We start from the raw sequence: 18,312 nt of genomic DNA on the forward strand, positions 1-18,312 counted from the left end.
AACAACATTTGGAGGACAATTGCCTACCCCTTGGTTAGAATTATGGAGTGAGAAATAGCTTAAAAACTTTACTCAACTGGGGTCTACTTTCTCTTTAGCATCCCACCACAAGGGTCTACTAGTGGCCATATATTTTGCTAGATATATTCTTTTCTAGCTGTTCACTTCGAGATGAGCTAAACATTATTCTGTACAAAGCCACTGCCAGAGCTCTCCCTATAATTCATCTGAAGGAGGTGAAACTCTTCCTGGTTGCATCAAGTACCGAAAGGACACGTAGCTACTAGGTGAGGAGAAATTGGGCGTGGCAGTTGTGAAACCATCATCCTGGACTCCCAAACTGGTTTGGCTGAGACCTGTTCAGTGCTATTTGGCCCCTTTTCATCCCCCTGAGGGACGCGGGTGGCTCTGTGGGTTAAACCACAGAGCCTAGGACTTGCCGATCAGAAGGTTGGCGGTTCGAATCCCAGCGACGGGGTGAGCTCCCGTTGTTCGGTCCCTGCTCCTGCCCACCTAGCAGTTCGAAAGCACCTCAAAGTGCAAATAGATAAATAGGTACCACTCCGGTGGGAAGGTAAACGGCGTTTCCGTGTGCTGCTCTGGTTCGCCAAGAGTCAAGAGTTAGCTTAGTCAAGCTGTACGCCGGCTCCCTCGGCCAATAAAGCGAGATGAGTGGGTCCCTTTACCTTTACCTTTACATCCCCCTGAAGACACTGGTGTGCGCCAGGCTTTCCCAGATTGGTTTCTTCCCGATGTTTTAGACTACAAAATTCACCAACAGCACATGGCAGCATTGCCTGAGATAGACAGGAATTGTAGTCACTAACATCTGAAGGACACCATACTGGGGAAGGATCTTGCAAGTTCTACCAGCCTGAGAAAGCTGCCTGTACTCCAGAGAGGCTATTTTACAAAACCTTAGAAACCCCCTTTCTCCTTAAAAAATAACAACAACCTTCATCTTCATCATTCAAGTATCTCAGGAATTTTGTATATTTATTTCATATCTTAACTAATCTTGTTAGAAATTGTGTGAAGGTGTTCTCTTTTGTTTTAACAAGTGTGACTCCGTATTTAAGTTTGATTGATCATAAGCACTCTCAGCATTTCTTAAACGATATTAAACCTTCCCTTCAAAACTTCCTACAGACTTTCAGGCCCCTTCCTGCCATGTTTTCTTGTTTTCTCCTGCTCTGGAGGGTAGGACTCAAACCAATGGCTTCAAGTTACAAGAACTAAACATTCGGAATTTTTTTTTGACAGTAAGAGCTGTTTGGCCCTGGAACAGACTCCCACGAGAGATGGTGGACTCTCCTTTCTTTGGGGTTTTTAAGCAGAGGTTGAATGGCCACCTGTCATGGGTGCTTTAGCTGAGATTCCTGCATTGCAGGGGGTTGGACTAGATGACCCTAGGGGACCCTTCTTACCCTATGATTCCATGATACTATGATTCTGTGTTGTCTGTTAAAAAACATAGCATTAAAGGGAGAAATGCTGAAGGTTCAGACTTAAAGGACTGCCAGAGGGAATATTGCTTCTAGATCAGGAACACCTGAAACGATGAACAAAAGTGCTTTGTGGGCTTCTGCACAAAAGATATGTTATTTCTCAACGCTGGAGGGAAAACCCTCTCTTCCCCAATGAAAAGAACAAGACCAGCACAATATATTTTTGCTGCTTGAGGCACCTCATCAACAACAATGCTACAAACAGAAACTGACTGGAGTGGTAGAGTCGTAGAATCTTAAGAGTTGGAAGGCGCCCAAGAGTCATCTAGTCCAACCCTGGAGCTGTGTGTGTCTCTGAATAGGGTGCTCACAACTGCAGGATTGTGGTTGCAGCTGTAGGCACACATAGCTGCAGTCTATGTGTCTGTATCAGTGAATTTCAGCCGGGGACTGTGTGGTCAAAAGAAAAGGCATGTTAAGCGCAGAGGAAGTTTGTTATCCGATTATGGGAGGGATTTGCTGGTGTATTTATCTCTAATCCTCTCCCTTCTGCTTCCTCTCCTGCTCCCACTTTCCGCTCTGTCAGCTGAACTTGTCCTTGCACTACAGCCCTTCTGTCTCCTCCAGAAGATGGCCCCCTCCCCACTTACAAAAGGGCTCTGGTAACTACGGCAACCAAGGTAAAGGTAAAGGGACCCCTGACCGTCCAATTGTGGACGACTCTGGGGTTGCGGCACTCATCTCGCTTTACTGGCCGAGGGAGCTGGCGTTTGTCTGCAGACAGCTTCCAGGTCATGTGGCCAGCATGACTAAGCCGCTTCTGGTGAAACCAGAGCAGTGCACGGAAACACCATTTACCTTCCCGCCGGAGCGGTACCTATTGATCTACTTGCACATGACGTGCTTTTGAACTGCTAGGTTGGCAGGAGCTGGGACCGAGCAATGGGAGCTCACCCGTCGCGGGGATTCGAACCGCCGACCTTCCAATCGGCAAGTCCAAGGCTCAGTGGTTTAGGCCACAGCGCCACCCGCATCCCTTTACAGCAGCTAAAGGGATACACTACTGATGAAGGGGCATTAGGATGCTTCACTTTACCTCAGAGTTCTTGGTTTCTTAGGGCACCACCAGACCTGGCTGCAAATGGAGCAGAAGGCTTTATTTCTTGTTGTTGCAGGCCTTCCTTCTCAGAAGTATTGCAATTTGGAAGGGCCTGAGGAGATCCATAAGGAAATTGCCAATTAATACTGGGCACAATCCCCTGGGAAGTTTTCCTGCACGAGCTTTGTTGAAATGGAAGTAGCTTCCCTTCTGATTTCAGTGGGCTTTGCACAGGAGAACCTCCCAATGTAGATGTGGATAGTGTCACTAGGGCTGTGTATGCACTATATATTTAAAGCAAATGATTCCCCCCAAATCTGTCTGTCTGTCTGTCTATCTATCTATCTATCTATCTATCTATCTATCTATCATCTATCTATCATCTATCATCTATCATCTATCATCTATCATCTATCATCTATCTATATCTATCTATATCTATCTATCTATCTATCTATCTATCTATCATCTATCTATCATCTATCTATCATCTATCATCTATATCTATCAATCTATATCTATCTATCATCTATCTATCTATCTATCATCTATCTATCTATCTAATCTATCTATCTATCTATCTATCTATCTATCTATCTATCTATCATCTATCTATCTATCATCTATCATCTATCTATCTATCTATCATCTATCTATCTATCTATCTATCTATCATCTATCTATCATCTATCTATCTATCATCTATCTATCTATCTATCTATCTATCTATCTATCTATCTATCATCTATCTATCATCTATCTATCTATCTATCTATCTATCTATCTATCATCTATCATCTATCATCTATCATCTATCATCTATCATCTATCTATCTATCTATCTATCAATCATCTATCTATCTATCTATCTATCTATCTATCTATCTATCTATCTATCTATCTATCATCTATCTATCTATCTATCTATCTATCTATCATCTATCATCAATCTATATATCTCCTTGGAGCTGTAGTTTGTTAAGGGCACAAGCTCTTCCTTGTGCTTTAAATGTCTAGTGAATACGCAGCCCAGCTGGCCCTAGACGTAGATGTATCTGAATGGATTGGGGAGTTCCTCGAATCTGTTGTTATTGCAGGAGAGAGACAATAAAGCTGTTGTCTTGCTTCCTGTCTGGTATGTCATCTAAGCCAGGGATAAGAAACCTGTGGCCCTTCCGTCATGGGATGCCAACTCCCATCAGCACCTGCTACCAAGTCAAATGTTCAGGGATGATGGGAGTTGGAGTTTAAGAACATATATAGTAGGCCACAGGTCCCCCATCCCTGGGGTAACCTTTCATGACAGCACCAGTCAAATCTTTTCAATTTCTCACTCTGCAAACATTTGGCTGGCCATCTGAAGGGCTGGCCAATCTAAGTCCAGTCTAAAGAATCATAAGAAGGGAGAGCAGGGATCTTGAAATTGTCCATCAAAAGCACCTGGAAACCAGACAGCAGACAGGTCACACTTACCCACTATGGAAAATTATTTTTAAATAGCAGTAAATTTGAATCCATGCATGTAAATAATCATATGTGATTTTTATGCATATGTATCCCTTTTTGTCCTCTTTTTCATGTGACATGTAAGTAGGAATGGTGGAGGACGTCACAATAAACAAACTTGGTTCCAAGCTCTTCAAAGGTAGCTTCAGCAACCTGGTCAGTTTCCATATGAACCCTAGCAATCTTGTATGATACCGACACCCCTCCCCCCCCACTTTGACAACATTAACAACCGTGTTTTTTGAGCCCAGAAAATCCCTAACAATATTTCCTTATAATTCCTCTGTTTGTTGTCATTGCTTTGGATATACCATTAGATAAGATGTGCTGAAATATGTATTCCATTGACTTCTGTTTTACTGTGGTGATGATGGTAGCCATTGACATTCATTGTTATGTTTCTTCTCTTGTCTTTATACGATCTGAAGAGAAGCCAGGTTATTCTTCTCCTGTCTTGCTACCTATATGGCTCTCCATTAGATAATTGTGTGTTTGTGTGTAGGTTAAGGTAATAATGCTTAATGGCAGTAGCTTTTTAAATACATAAGCAAAAACAATTCTGAATGTCATAAAAGGTAAAGGTACCCCTGCCCGTACGGGCCAGTCTTGGCAGACTCTAGGGTTGTGCGCTCATCTCACTCTATAGGCCGGGAGCCAGCGCTGTCCGCAGACACTTCCGGGTCACGTGGCCAGCGTGACAAGCTGCATCTGACGAGCCAGCGCAGCACACGGAACGCCATTTACCTTCCCGCTGGTAAGCGGTCCCTATTTATCTACTTGCACTTTGATGTGCTTTCGAACTGCTAGGTTGGCAGGCGCTGGGACCGAACGACAGGAGCGCACCCCGCAGCGGGGATTCGAACCGCTGACCTTTCGATCGGCAAGTCCTAGGCGCTGAGGCTTTAACCCACAGCGCCACCCACGTCCCTCTGAATGTCATACATATGTGATATAAAATGCTTACTTTAAATAAATGATTATTGATTTCATTTTCCTTCTGTGGTATGTGCTTTCATAATCTTATGTTTTGGGTTCCTGCAGTAATGGCTAAAGTGAATTGTATTTTTTCCAAAGATAAGTAAATAAAGCAAGCTTTACAAACCATTTTAGCAATTATGTCTGCATATGTTGCGCCCTCCTTGGGTCTCTCTCCCATAATTCAAAATATTGGTCATTTTTAAAAATACTTCTGCTCTCTCTGAATTTTGCAACTTGCCAACTTGTCTTCTGCATGAGTCCATTCACAGCTTTTCAAGGCAAAAGGGAAGGAAGGATGAGGGAGAATATTGGATTTATTGTTGTGGTCTTTTCCCATTGGGGATATTTTGATCTGTGTCATTTACACAAAGACAATGAATTCTTTCCCACTCTAATCAGGTGGCAGACCTGTAGTAAGAGGCAACCATGCCATTCATGCCATCCATTAGGTAAGAGGTGATAGTGCCACAGTTAACAGAATTGGAAATAATTGTGTTGTTTTTGCAAAATGCCATAACAGGCTAAGATCATGCAAATTTAACAGAATGGAAACCACAACTGGACTGGGCTTGAGTATCGATAATGTGATGATAATGTGCTCAAAAGATTAACAGAGAACTTCATCCCAATGTCTAAGTGGCCATTAAATCCACAGTTAATTGTACTCTGTCATGCACAAACTCTGTTAAGGTAGGCACAAAAGTTGTCCTCAACACCAATGAAAATGGAGAGGGGGAGGGAGAATAGTTATCAAGTCTAATAATTCCAACACTCTTGAAATCTCTGTTACAGATTGGACAATGTGATTAACTGCTTTTGACTTTACTCATAGTACATTTCTTACTCAATGGACTGTAGAGAAATGATCCTGACTTTCCCCCCCATGCTAAGCTCCCTGAGTCAAATATTTGTCTGGTCAGTCATGCTCTGAAGCTATTCTGCTTTACACCAGCAAGGAATCTTGTGTTCCTGGCTTCTCCAAAGAAATACCAACACCAGTGTAAGATATTTCACCCAGGAGTTCCAGTCGACTACCTTGGTTTTACAGAAGCTTTGTACTAGAACAGTCTTCTAGTCGTGAGGAGTAATGGCCAATAGCTGCTACGATGGTGAGCAGGAGGGGAAGTGACTGGTGGCGAGTTACAGAGCTTTTTGAGGCAGGGTGGTCCAGTCCAAATGCACTATTTGTAGACACATTTATGATCACACTGCTTGCATTCCCTCAAACTGGGTTTGCACCACCTAAAGAAATGGTCTCTCTTCACTGCCCCTCCTTGCGCAGACATCTCTTAACATGTGCAGGAGCATAATCATGGTAACATTTGAAAAGGTCCAAATCTGATGACTTTTAGGAGGGTATTCTGTACTGAATGATCTGGTGATCTAAGGCCTATCCTGAGCTATATGTTATTCTTGCCATGTGGTGATGACAGGGCCATGAGGCAAGGTGAGGCAGTTGTCCCAGGGTGCCAGGCTCTGGATTTCTGAGAGAGGCAGAAATCTGCCTCTTGTGCTGGTTAGCTGCTGGTGCCACCTCCTCGTCTGCTGTGTGCCCGCTGCAAGCCAATGTGCCCACTGCCGGGTGGTGGTGGGCAGACAGGCATGCAGCAGAAGGGGGGCAGTATTCTCTGTTTTGCCTCTAGCGGTAAAACATCTGGAGCCATCCCTGGGTGGAGACCAGCTTGTTGTGGTCTTCATGTGAAGTACCTCTCCACTGTAGCTTTATTCTATACATTATTCTTCTGTTCTGACTAAAACACGGAGGTGCTCTATTCTAGAACAGGTCCACACACTCACAATCCTGTTGTCACTCCATCACCACCTCAATATATTTACACTGCAACTTGCAGGCCAGGCCTAAAAAGCAGCTGCTTAACATTTATTGGTTTTTAGTTATCATCTTATGGTGCTTTGGTTAATTTTATATCATTTTGTTGTATCTTTTTAAGTTTCCGTGTTGAATTTGTAGAGGAGGAGTTTTGTTTTTTCAAAGCATATACAGGAAAATGCAGAAAAGACAGATGAAGTCACCATGGCTTGTGTCAGTTTTGTCCAACTTGTAAAAACCTCCCAACAGTATCACATGCCACATGAGCCCTCACAGGATAAGGAAAATGTATGATTTTGAAAATCCAGATGTTTCATTTGTAGGTTTCTGATTGATTCACTTATGTAAACATTCTGCTAAATGTGAAAAACATTTCCGGAATGTGTAACACAAGTACAAATTCATTTTCGTCTGCTCAGTCTGCCAAGAAGTCCCCTTGTGCAAGTTTCTCTGCCTGAATAACCAAATTTTTGTTATACTGAACAAGCATATAAATGGAAAAGATGGCTCATCTGTTTCCTACACTTAACAGGGGAGGCCAGAGTACAACCATGCACATGGAGGGTTCTGGGGTGTTTCGTGGAGGGGTGTGTGTGTGTGTGCCGTGGGGCCATGCCAGAAAACAAGTGTGGGTCTGGCCCAATGGCAAAGCAGACATCTCAGAAACTGCGCTGACATGGGCAGCTACCTAATCTTCCAATATGATTGATCTGGCCTTGCTAGATTCTAGTAGGTTGACATATGACAGCTTGATGGTGTTTCTTCTTTAAAGGGCAAGGGCTTTGATGCTAAGGTGTGCCTGGGAAGACAAATGCTGAGGTGATGGAGGCAGTCACATGGTGACTGGTCAGCTTTATCCTGCCAGTTGTCTCGCTACTCGGTTTCGCACACACTGTTCACCTCCCCTTTCTTTCTTACAAAAGCTCATGCTAAACCCTGAAGCTTAGTTCCTGGAGCCCCTGGTTTGCTATTGTACGTTAATCCTTTTGGATTTATTTTTTTTTAATTCACTTTAGTGTTTCATTAGTTTTTATCCCCAATCCTCTGTGTATTATTTCCTTCCAGATTCAATTAAACTGGCAGGCTGTGCCCTGAGCCAGCAGGGCTAAAACGGGAGCGTGTATTAGTGCTGCTGGCAAAACAGGCGGCTTCTGGGCACGGAGGTCTCGTTGGGTTTCATCTAATGAGCCTTTAAGCTACAAGGCACATGGGTGGACCACGGGATTGGCCACCTGCAATTGTCCTGCCTGACCCTCAGAGCTCCGTTCAGTGACCCACTTGAGGGAGGAGTGGAGGGGAGGGGTTCTCTTTGAGCTTCAAATTGACATGATAGTAGTAATTGTAGGTCTGAATTCTAATGCTCTTCACAAGCGGTTTTGCCTAATATTCTCCCCTCCCCTCATATTCTTGTAGTTTTCAGCATAAGATTCTGTGTAAGAGGAACGTAGAATCACATTATTTCCAAGAGGCCACATTTGCACCATATATTTAAAGCATCACAATGCCACTTTAAACAGCCATGGTTTACCCCAAAGAATTCTGGGAGCTGTAGTTTGTTATGGGTGCTAAGAGTTGTTATGGGACCCCTACTCCCCTATTCCCAGAGTTCCATGGAAGGGGGCTTGATTGTTGCACAAATCTGAGAATTGTAGCTCTGGGAGGGGTTTCCAAAAATGATCAGCAGCCTTAACAAACTACAGCTCCCATAATTCTCTGGGAGAAGCCAGGTCAGTTTGAAGTGTTATGTGTGAATGTGAGGGACCTTCCCTGCTTCAGTGGACATTAGCAACATTAAGGGTTCTCTTGATTTTTTGAAAATCTTTTTTGTCTTTTGCCAGAGAACTCTATGATGAAAGACAGCTATAAATCTGTAACTAATATTCTGAGGGAGTTAAACCTTTATAGGGTTTTTCTTGTTCTGTCAATCTGGGCAGCAAAACAAGCTAATTCACTTTTCCCTCTCAGCACAAGGGTGGTGTAGAGAACAAGCAGCTTCTGTCTCTCCTCTTGGGCTGATGGACTAAGCAGAGAACTTCTCCTCTCCCATGTCTACTTGTGAGTCAGACACAGGTGAACTACTTAGGGAAAGGTTTGGCTTGTCACAACAGAGTCATGAGTAAGCATAGGTATGAATCTTCCTGGTGTCAGTTTAGAGCTTATGTAAGCCAAATAAAGGTCTAAACAACAGCAAAGCTGGACAAGTTGATCTATAAGGAAACACTCTAAATTCCACGACTGGGCCATACCTGTATCAAAAAGAAGTCACTCCAAATGTGGTGATGCATGGTGTACACCTCTCCTTGGTGCTGCCCTTGTAAAACTCTGCAAGGAGCAGGATGGGGACAAAACCAGAATTACGGTAGTTGGCTCCATCTGCCACTGACCCTTGTCTCCACCAGCCACTTGCTCTGGCAGCCCTTACTTTTCATTCCTCTAACTTCTGCCTAATCAGTCCCATGAGCACCAGCCTCTACCAAGACGAAGAATTTGACAGATGTGGTATTAAGCAGCTTCCTGTATTCCTCATATTGTAAACCTGAACAGTGGCTGGCACACCATAACCTAAAATGCTGCCTGCATGTTATTCTGAGCGGGGTTTAGAAATGTGGCAGGCTGACTTGGCAACCTCTACCTTGCTGAGGCTCTTGTTCCCATACGTTTATTCCTGATCTCCATTTATCTGTGGGAGAACTAGAGGCTTCAGATGATTTATCTGTACACTTGATGAGACATGGCATCCTTCACATACGCCCATTGGTGAGCAAAAGCTGAACAAAGCCATGCAACTGTCTTTAGGGAGTGTGTGAAGGGTAGGTCTGAAAACTGGCAGCAAAACACACAGAACAGGGCAAGCTCCATGCAGACAGTTGATCCAGGGAACGTAGTCATGCCTGGACATGAACAATCTGCAGTTTGAGGTTTGCCGCACCCTTTGAAGAAAAGATATTTCATATAGTCATCCATAGGCACCATATTGGTTTCTCCCACTCAGGGATAGCCAAGTTAGTGCTCTCTGGATGTTGCTGGACTACAACTCCCATAATCCCTGACCACTGGCCATGCTGGCTAGGGTTAATGGTATCTGGAGTCCAACACATCTGGAGGGTGCCATTTTGGCTTCCCCTGCTGTAATGACTCAACCAGATTACTTGCAAGTATTAGGGGTGCAGTTTCACTGCCAACTTGTGGTGAAGCATCAACTCACGTTACTCCCCGTAAATTTTCCACACAGCTAATAGAATCCAGCACTGGTGTCTGCAGCTTACATGGCTGATTTCCTGAGGTTACAGCATGTCTTTTTTTTGTAGATCCATCTTATTCTCTCAGCTAAACCAGAAATGCAAAAGGCTATCAGATGTATGAAACCCTCCAGAGAAATTACGCAATTTCAGTAAAATGTTTGGCTTTCCCATTCCTCGAGGAACCTCCAGAGTCACTCCAGGGTATTTCTTGAGATAAAAAATTCAGTGCCAATTGCAAGCAAGACAACATCCCTAGCTCTGTTTTCTATGTGAGTGAGGAAGTTGATGAACACATTTCTTAACCTCCACCCTCAACCCCTCAAGAGACTGAGGTGAGACATTCTTTCCAGTGCCCTCTGGCTGACTTTCTCCCTTTGGGTGACCATACACAATGTTCACATTGTGGTGTCGGGAAACGTGTTGTGCAGTGTACTTGTTTTGCTCCATATGTGTGGTTTCAGTTCAGACTGCTTCCCCAGTCCCCTCACATGAGGAACCCAGGCCCATGGACCAAGATTCTGCATGATGAGGAACATATGAAAGTAGCAGCGTCATATCCTGTTTGCGCCCAGCTTCATGTTCACTGTCATGGCAATGTCTTAGCAAAGCCACAAAAACCACAGAATAACCGTCAGAAGCTGGGCCTCAGTTCAGGTACGAGAAGGTCAGGAATCAAGTGGTTGTGATGACACAACCGTTGCCCTCTCAGTAACCTCAGGAAACATTTACGACACCAGTTCTCCTTTGATGAAACAAGGCAGGGGTTCTCCTCAGTGCAGGGCCTGAGGTGGAAGCATGGCCACCAGGTTAGCATGACTGCCTCTGCTTCCTTTACATTTCTGCTACATGATGACAACGGAGTCAGTGGAGAAGGATGGCTGTCGCTGACTGCAGCTGAACAATAGGAGCTGTGGTTTCACTCCTGTGGAAAGTGGCAATGATGTCACCACTTTCTGGTTTCTACATCAACATCTAGACTTACCTTATCAGAGTTCCTGGTCATGTGGCTGAACTGATTCTCAGCACATCCACACTGTGCTATGCTAGGTTTCTTTAAAAAAAGTTTTCCCTTTAGATGAATAAAGTGTGTGGAACCATTCCAAGGTTTAGGTTTATCATTGATAGGGAGGCCGTCTGAACCATCTTTATATTGATATAGGGATGCTTCCAGGACGCCAATCCTCATATATGTCTGCTGGCTGTGTGCATAGCTGTCTCCAACGTCTTACTTGTAAGCTTTCCAGGGTCATTGCTCTAGGAATGTGCAGGAACGGAGGTGGAACAAAGAGTCCCTATGTTCTTATTGCTGAGCCCAGGGCCAGCTCCAGGTTCAATGGGGCCCTGGACAATGTGTCCTTTTATGGCCTCTTTCCTCCATAGGTGGTCCTCCTCCTCCATTGCTGGGCCCTGTTGGGCTTTCTGGGTGGTGGTCAGTGATAAAGAGTGCTCTGAGGAGCTCCAGGTAGCAGCATTTAGATTTCCCACAATGCCCCAAACAACTCTATGCCTGGGGTATTGTGGGAAATTGAAATAGTGACTTGACCCATCTACCTGGTGTGGTTTAGAGGACGGGGATAATGCTTTAAAGGTGGACTGAGGGCAGGTGTCAGTGATGGCCCCAATAACTGTCCATAACCGTCCACTACTGGGTGCTGCCAGTGACTCCAGCTGAACCTGGCCCTCAGTTACAAGATGAGAGCAGCACTGGAAGCAAGGAGTTCTTACTTCTCACCATCCTTATGGAAAATGTCAAAAGGCTTAGAGAAATTACATGGCAGGCAGCCCTTTTATGTCATCCGGAACTCTGCAGCAGCTGAAATCCTATTGTTGGTAATGTTAGGCACCCACATATCCTATTTGACTTCAGGGAGCAACTTTCTGATATTGTATAATTCCAAACTGCAGCTGAAATGATATAATACATAAAACTGAATTTCACCAAATTTCAAAAAGTTTAAAGAAAAAGTAAGAAGTTGAAATGAGAGTTCCACTCCTAAAGCACACCCAGTACTTGCAGCATTTTTCAGATATATAGAGAAAATCCTGCTGTATTTTTGGGACAGTGGGGAAGTGGCAAGTACAGCTAGTTGCACAGGAAAGAGAAGTCTTTTCACCCTCTCTGGTGGGCACCATTGCGGGCGGGCATTCCCCCATGCGCCAGGATCCGATGTGGGAAGTCCCAGGTACTGTTTCCTAGGCAGCAAAGGAAGCCTCTGGGTCAAGCTTGCTGCCTGGGTAATTGGTCCTGCCCACTCACCTAATCAGCAAATTGTGAATGAGCATGGACCACCAGGGGCCGGCTCAACCCACCCCTCCAGAATATAACATAGGCAGCAGCCACGTTTCACTGGATCTCCCACCCTTTGTATATTGCTGTTGCATGTTGCTCTGCTTGACCCACTGTATTCGAGACCCTTTGGGTTTCACCTTCCTTATAGTAAGTGTCACAACTTTGATGGTTTAGGCAATGGATAGGCCTAGTCTTGGTCAGAGAGGAGGTTGTGGTCTCTGCCTGGTCCCTCTGAAATGGGGTGTCGTGTTAAAGGGGTACTGGGGAAATTATTTGGTCTAGATGCCCAGGTGGGAGTGAGGGGCTACAGCACCCCCCAGGTGCAATCCAGTGGGGCTGATACTCCTTGATGTAGGTCAGCAACTCCCTCATTTTTTGTTGATCCCGAAACACAAAGTCTTCCAACAGGTTGGCCGGAAGGGGTGGGGTCTACCCAATGCCTGTGCCAAACCTCTTACATATTCTGTCAATAAAGTTGGGGCCTGATTTCACCTAAATATTGGTTGTCATTTCTCTTATTCTTGGTATTGGGGAGGACCGAAGGGTAAGGAGGGATGCCTTGCTATGCAAAACCGGAATCCTTGAAAGCCTGCTTCTGTGCAATCATTAAAATAAAGGAGTCCTCCTTTGCATCTGAGCTCTCCAATAATTATTTTGTAGCTGGCTGTAAAAAAAAATGAGAGCTTTTTGGTGACAGGGCCCCTGCCAGCTGCTCAAGTTGCTCACAAGCTTGCATTAGTCCCATTTTAGAAACCAATTAATAACAATACAAACAACAACAACAACAAAGAAACTGCTTCCCCCAAAGTGTGCTGCATCTTGATTGGAAAGCACTTGTTTAGATGAAGTGAAAAGAGCAGCCCAGCTGAGCACCAGCCCTCAATTTCCTCTGTACACCTACCTGCCTCGTGACTCTCCAGTGCTTCCAATCACCAGGAATTTCAGGGACCTCAGCTGCTAGTATCAGGGAGGTGGAGGGGGAGGAGTGAGTCTGGTTTCATGAACAAGGGACGCTTTGTCCTGCAAGAGGCCCTTCCTGAGTCGTATGGCAGAACATGGTGCAGGATGCATTCCAAGAGGTTTTCACACAGACAGGTGTTTCAGGAAGATTCACAATGGCACACCCGTTGTCGAAAATTATTTAACTGCCATCCTAGGAGCCCCTTGAATCAGTCCAAATCTTATAGTGAGCTCTGATCTTCATTACACAGTATAAGTTGTGATAGGGGAGAAATCTGATTCAGCTTGCATTTAAAGGCAAATCTACACAATTCACACTTTCCAAAACAATATGGGAACAGAAAAACGGCCATTCTTCGAAATTTGAACTTTCCAAAGTTAGCAATGCAGTTCTCCAGCCAAAAAATGCATACACCAGTGTAAAGTGTCCCTAAAAATGTGTATTTTGAAAATAACACACAAAAATGCATTGTGATAGGGAAGATTGCCTTGCCAAAATGTGTGCACTGTGCAAAATTACATACAAAAATGTGTATATTAGGAGAAATTCAGACCAAATTTCTGATGAACTTTCATGAGGCCATTTAAATCATTTTTAAAAATCACAAACTGATGTGGAAATGTGGAGAACTCATCTTGACTGAGAAAAATGAGAAACTGAGAGAAACCAAAATGGACAGATTCACCCATGACCTGTACAAGTACACTGTATATTATGTTCCTACCGATCGCTACATTGCTTTCAGACAGTAAAGAGTTCCTGTTCCCACAGAAGTTATGTAGAAAGGAGAATTCCCAACAGCACACTTTGTCTCAGAGATGAGGTAAGCTGCCATAATCTCCCTTGCACAGAAATACTAAAGGCACTATTCCTAGTTAGCTTCCTGAAATCCACCCCCCTTAGCATCCCTGTCAAACTAGTGCTAACTAAACCAAGTCATGAACCCGGAACAGGTGACTCCAAAACAACAAGCCAGGTAAAGGATCCAGGGTGGGAATATTCATGGTGAAATCCTTGTGGGGACCGCCAGTCCCTTCTGCAAATGCAAAGTGGCATGATCTACAAGGGTAGCAGACCCCAACATAGATCCTTATTCTCTCCCCCTCCTCTTCTTCCTGATGTATCTCTTCACTCACCCCTTTTCCCTGGTGGTGAGGGGAGTGCTATTTTGTGGTTTGCCTCACATGCCAAAATGTCTTGGGCCAGCCCTGGGAACATGTAATCATGATGGAAATAGTGGAAGTGGATCACACAGCCCAGAAGACCTCAACTCATGACTAAAACAGAAGTGAAATGGACAAACATGACAAGGTGAGGGGGAAGGGCATTGGCAAAGGGTTGGTTCCACCTAAGCTATACTCAGAGTAGGCCCATAGAAAGCAATGATCCTATGTTAGTCATGTCCATTAATTTCAATGGGGCTAATGAAGAATTAAGTGTGGGTGTGGCTACTCAACGCAGTAGGTGCTCAACTCACACACATCCAGAGAAAAACATAAACGTGTACTCATATATATATGAAAATATCCAATATACAAACACCTATATATGCACAACACATGTGCAAAGCGTGCACCTATATTTAGCCCAAAGTGTGGTTCATCTTTGCACACATCTGTAGATATGCAAGCAATAATTTAAAAGGTTATAAAAGCACACGTAGATGCACACACACAAACCCAGGCATGCATACTAACATACAAAATAGGCATGTGTGCAATGCTCACAGAGATATCTTATGTGCACACACACGTATGGCCAAGTACAAAGGCAAACACACAAACATTTGTGGACGTGCAGACACAAACACATCACATGTATGTATTCAAACCTGTAAATACGTACATGGATTTGCAAAGCACAGATCTAGATTTCTACTGCAAATGCATGCTAAAAGTTTTGTACATACATGTGCAGAAGTGAACTAAACACACAAACACATGAATGTTAAAACCTTCCATGCACATATAAAGCACAGACATGCACAACACAAAAGAGAAAATAATAACTGCAAAGCCCATCTCTCTAAAGTCCTCTAAACTTTGGACATATGCAGGTATATATTGGACATAGCACACCAGAATATACTGGTATGTGTATGTACGAAACACATGCTAAAAGCATACATTCAGAAGGGCACACATGTGCAACACATACATGGATTCACAAAAGTGCACAAAAGTGTGATGCAAAAGTGCACCACAAAAGTAAGGTAAAAGCGTATATTTTGCATGCACAAAAGTGCACCCAAGTGCAAACACCTATGAAGATCCAAAAGCATGCAGAATCATACAGAATATATGTGTGCATACCATTTCATTCGTCTGCTCTGATAAATACATGCATGTGTGCAGAAGTAATCTTGAAAATCCTGCACTGATCTTAAGTCTGCTACAAATGGGAAGGTTTCTTTTTAACCTCCCACAGCTGACCCTTCTAATGCATGCATTTGGCAGCTCCAAAATGCCACTGTGTTGCAGATTCCATAGACTTTCATAATATAAATTAAACAAAATTGCAATTATCCTCACCATGGACAGCCGTGTCCATCTAGTACCTCTTCATTTGGGCACATCAGACAGACACACCTCGATGGCAGCATAAAAAGCTAGAGCTCGTGGATGCAGCAGGCATTGGTTTCCCCTTGCACTTGGAACCCAATTTTCCTGCAGCAAATTCACTTCTCCTTTTCCCTTGAATTCCCCGATCCTCCAGATGACGCACCTGCATTTACCGAAGTGTCTGTTGTTTGCTCTTCCACATTGTCCCACCTCCGATGGACCGACAGCATTCCACTTGTGATTACTGCAGGCTGGGCTCAGCACCGACAAGAACCTCTCTCATTAGCTCACACCAGTTTCTGCAATTACCTGCTGAATTGTTTGCGAACTCGAATGTGGAAAGCAATTATATAACGACAGCATTTTCACTGGCACTGTAATTATAATTTCCAAGCTGGTGTTGTGCAATGCAAACTACAGACCCATCCATGCATCTTGTGCAGTGCTGGGAGGTTTCATGTGACGTGCAGTAAGATCTGATAATAAACAGTATACCATTTCGCTTTGCATGGGGCAGCTTCTAAACACGTGAGTTCCTGATAAACTAAGCAGCCATTTCCAAACAGGTGCAGTGGTTGTTCCTACGCCAGCCTCTGTGCAGGATGGGTGAGTAAAGACCTTGGATGTTGTGAGGGGCAAATAAAGTTGCCAGCTTTTGATTTCAGGAGGACATCTAATCCAACCCACGATGGGGCAGCCAGCTGCTGCTTAAACGTTCCCAGCAAAGGAGAACCCGCCACCTCCCAAGGTGGCCTGCTACACTGTTAAAACAGTTCTTACCATTAGGAAGTTTCTCTTAATGTTTAGTTGAAACCCGCTCCTGTGCAATTTCCACTCATTGGTTCCCCCACCCTAGGGGACAAAAGGAAACCAGAGTTGCTCCATCTTCTATATGACCTCTTGTCATGTGAGGCCACCATCAAGTCTCTTCTCCAGGCAGAGTGTATCCATTTCTCATGTAGGGTTCCCATGTTTCAAAAAGTGAAAATCCAGACAGAAAAGCTACACTGCCATTATCGTTTGACGTACGTCTGGATTTGCCTGGACATTTCTGCTTTCGGATGCAGTAATCTGTGTAGGTCCAGTAACTTCCAGACGTTTGGCAACCCAGCCATAGAATGAACACCTCTCACAGGACTTGGCTTTGTCCTGGCCACTTTGTCCTGGTCACTCTTCTCTGCACAACTTCCCACTTGTCAATATGCCTGAACAGGAAATATTCACCTGTATAGGGAACATGGGGTCATCCCCAGGGTTCTTGTATAAACCTCTGTGCAACCAGCAACTCTGCTTTACCAGGGTTCCTGAGTGGGTGGCGGTTTCTGCTCTTGTGAATGTGGATAAAGAGCAGTCTTTAGGCTTCCCCCTTTTAACATGGGAAGGTTGGGAATGCGCAAGTGGGGTGGGGGTTGCACAAGCAGACCCATGCCTCCTACGCAGGCTGACATCACCTGTTCAGGTACAATGTCTAAGCAGGGCTCATTCCCACGATGTGGATTGCATTAGCCTTTTCAACAGCTGCATCACACTGCTGGCTCATGTTGAATTTGTGACCCACTACAATGCCTAGAACCTTTTCACATGTCCTGCTGCTACGCCAGGTCTCCCCCATTCTATACCTGGGCCTTGGGATTTTTTGTACTGAAATGCTGGATTTCATTCTGTTGGTTTCAGCTCAATGTTCCACCACACTGCAACTTCCTATACAGTGGGGAAGGAAGATGGCAATCCATATAGGAAGCTGCCTTATTCTGACTCAAGACAATCGGTCTAGATAGCTCAGTATTGTCTACACTGACTGGCAGCAGCTATCCAGGGTTTCAGATAGGGGACACTGCCCCAGCTGCAATCTTATGCATGCAAAGCGGATGCTCCACCATGGAGCTGTGGTCCTTCCACCCACCTGGAAGATGCAGTTGGAAATGGAGTCCCCAAATGTATACACTGAAACCCACATGGTTGCTTGTACCAGCAATATTTATACCATTGAGGCAAGAAGTGCATCCCAGGAGCTCTTGCAATCTTACAGAGAGATGAAGCACCAATAAAGGTTGTACCCCTAAGCACCAGTTGTGGTTAGGACCCCTTCAGACTGGTGTTTCTGCAACAAGATCTAGACACAATAATAGTGCATTAATGGATTTATTCTGCTTTATGGTTCCCCAATGCAACTGCATTATTGTTGTCTGGAGGGGCTGCAATGCAACAAAAGTGGGACAAAAATAAAGCAGTTTTATGTATGTATGTATGTATGTGATTAAAAAATATGTGAGATTTCAGCAAGAAGTTATAGGGTGGGCACTTACAGGAAATGAAGCAGTGTGACTACACCAAAACCTTTTCAGGCACCAACAGTAATGAGAGTGGGATTGTGTCTAATTGACCCGATAGCATCATGA

At 44.3% G+C, this 18,312-nt stretch overlaps 1 long non-coding RNA gene across 1 annotated transcript; it reads right to left on the reverse strand.

Annotated features, from left to right (window-relative positions):
* Positions 1–5,327: 5,327 nt before the first annotated feature.
* LOC114602633 (uncharacterized) lies at positions 5,328–16,335 on the reverse strand. The gene is made up of 2 exons (XR_003707955.2): positions 15,884–16,335; positions 5,328–12,006 (listed from the first exon to the last, which is right to left on the reverse strand). It is a non-coding gene; the product is annotated as an uncharacterized LOC114602633 (long non-coding RNA).
* Between the last annotated feature and the right edge of the window lie 1,977 nt (positions 16,336–18,312).

Source organism: Podarcis muralis, chromosome 7 (genome assembly GCF_964188315.1).
Source record: "Podarcis muralis chromosome 7, rPodMur119.hap1.1, whole genome shotgun sequence".
Classification (NCBI taxonomy): Eukaryota; Metazoa; Chordata; class Lepidosauria; order Squamata; family Lacertidae; genus Podarcis; species Podarcis muralis.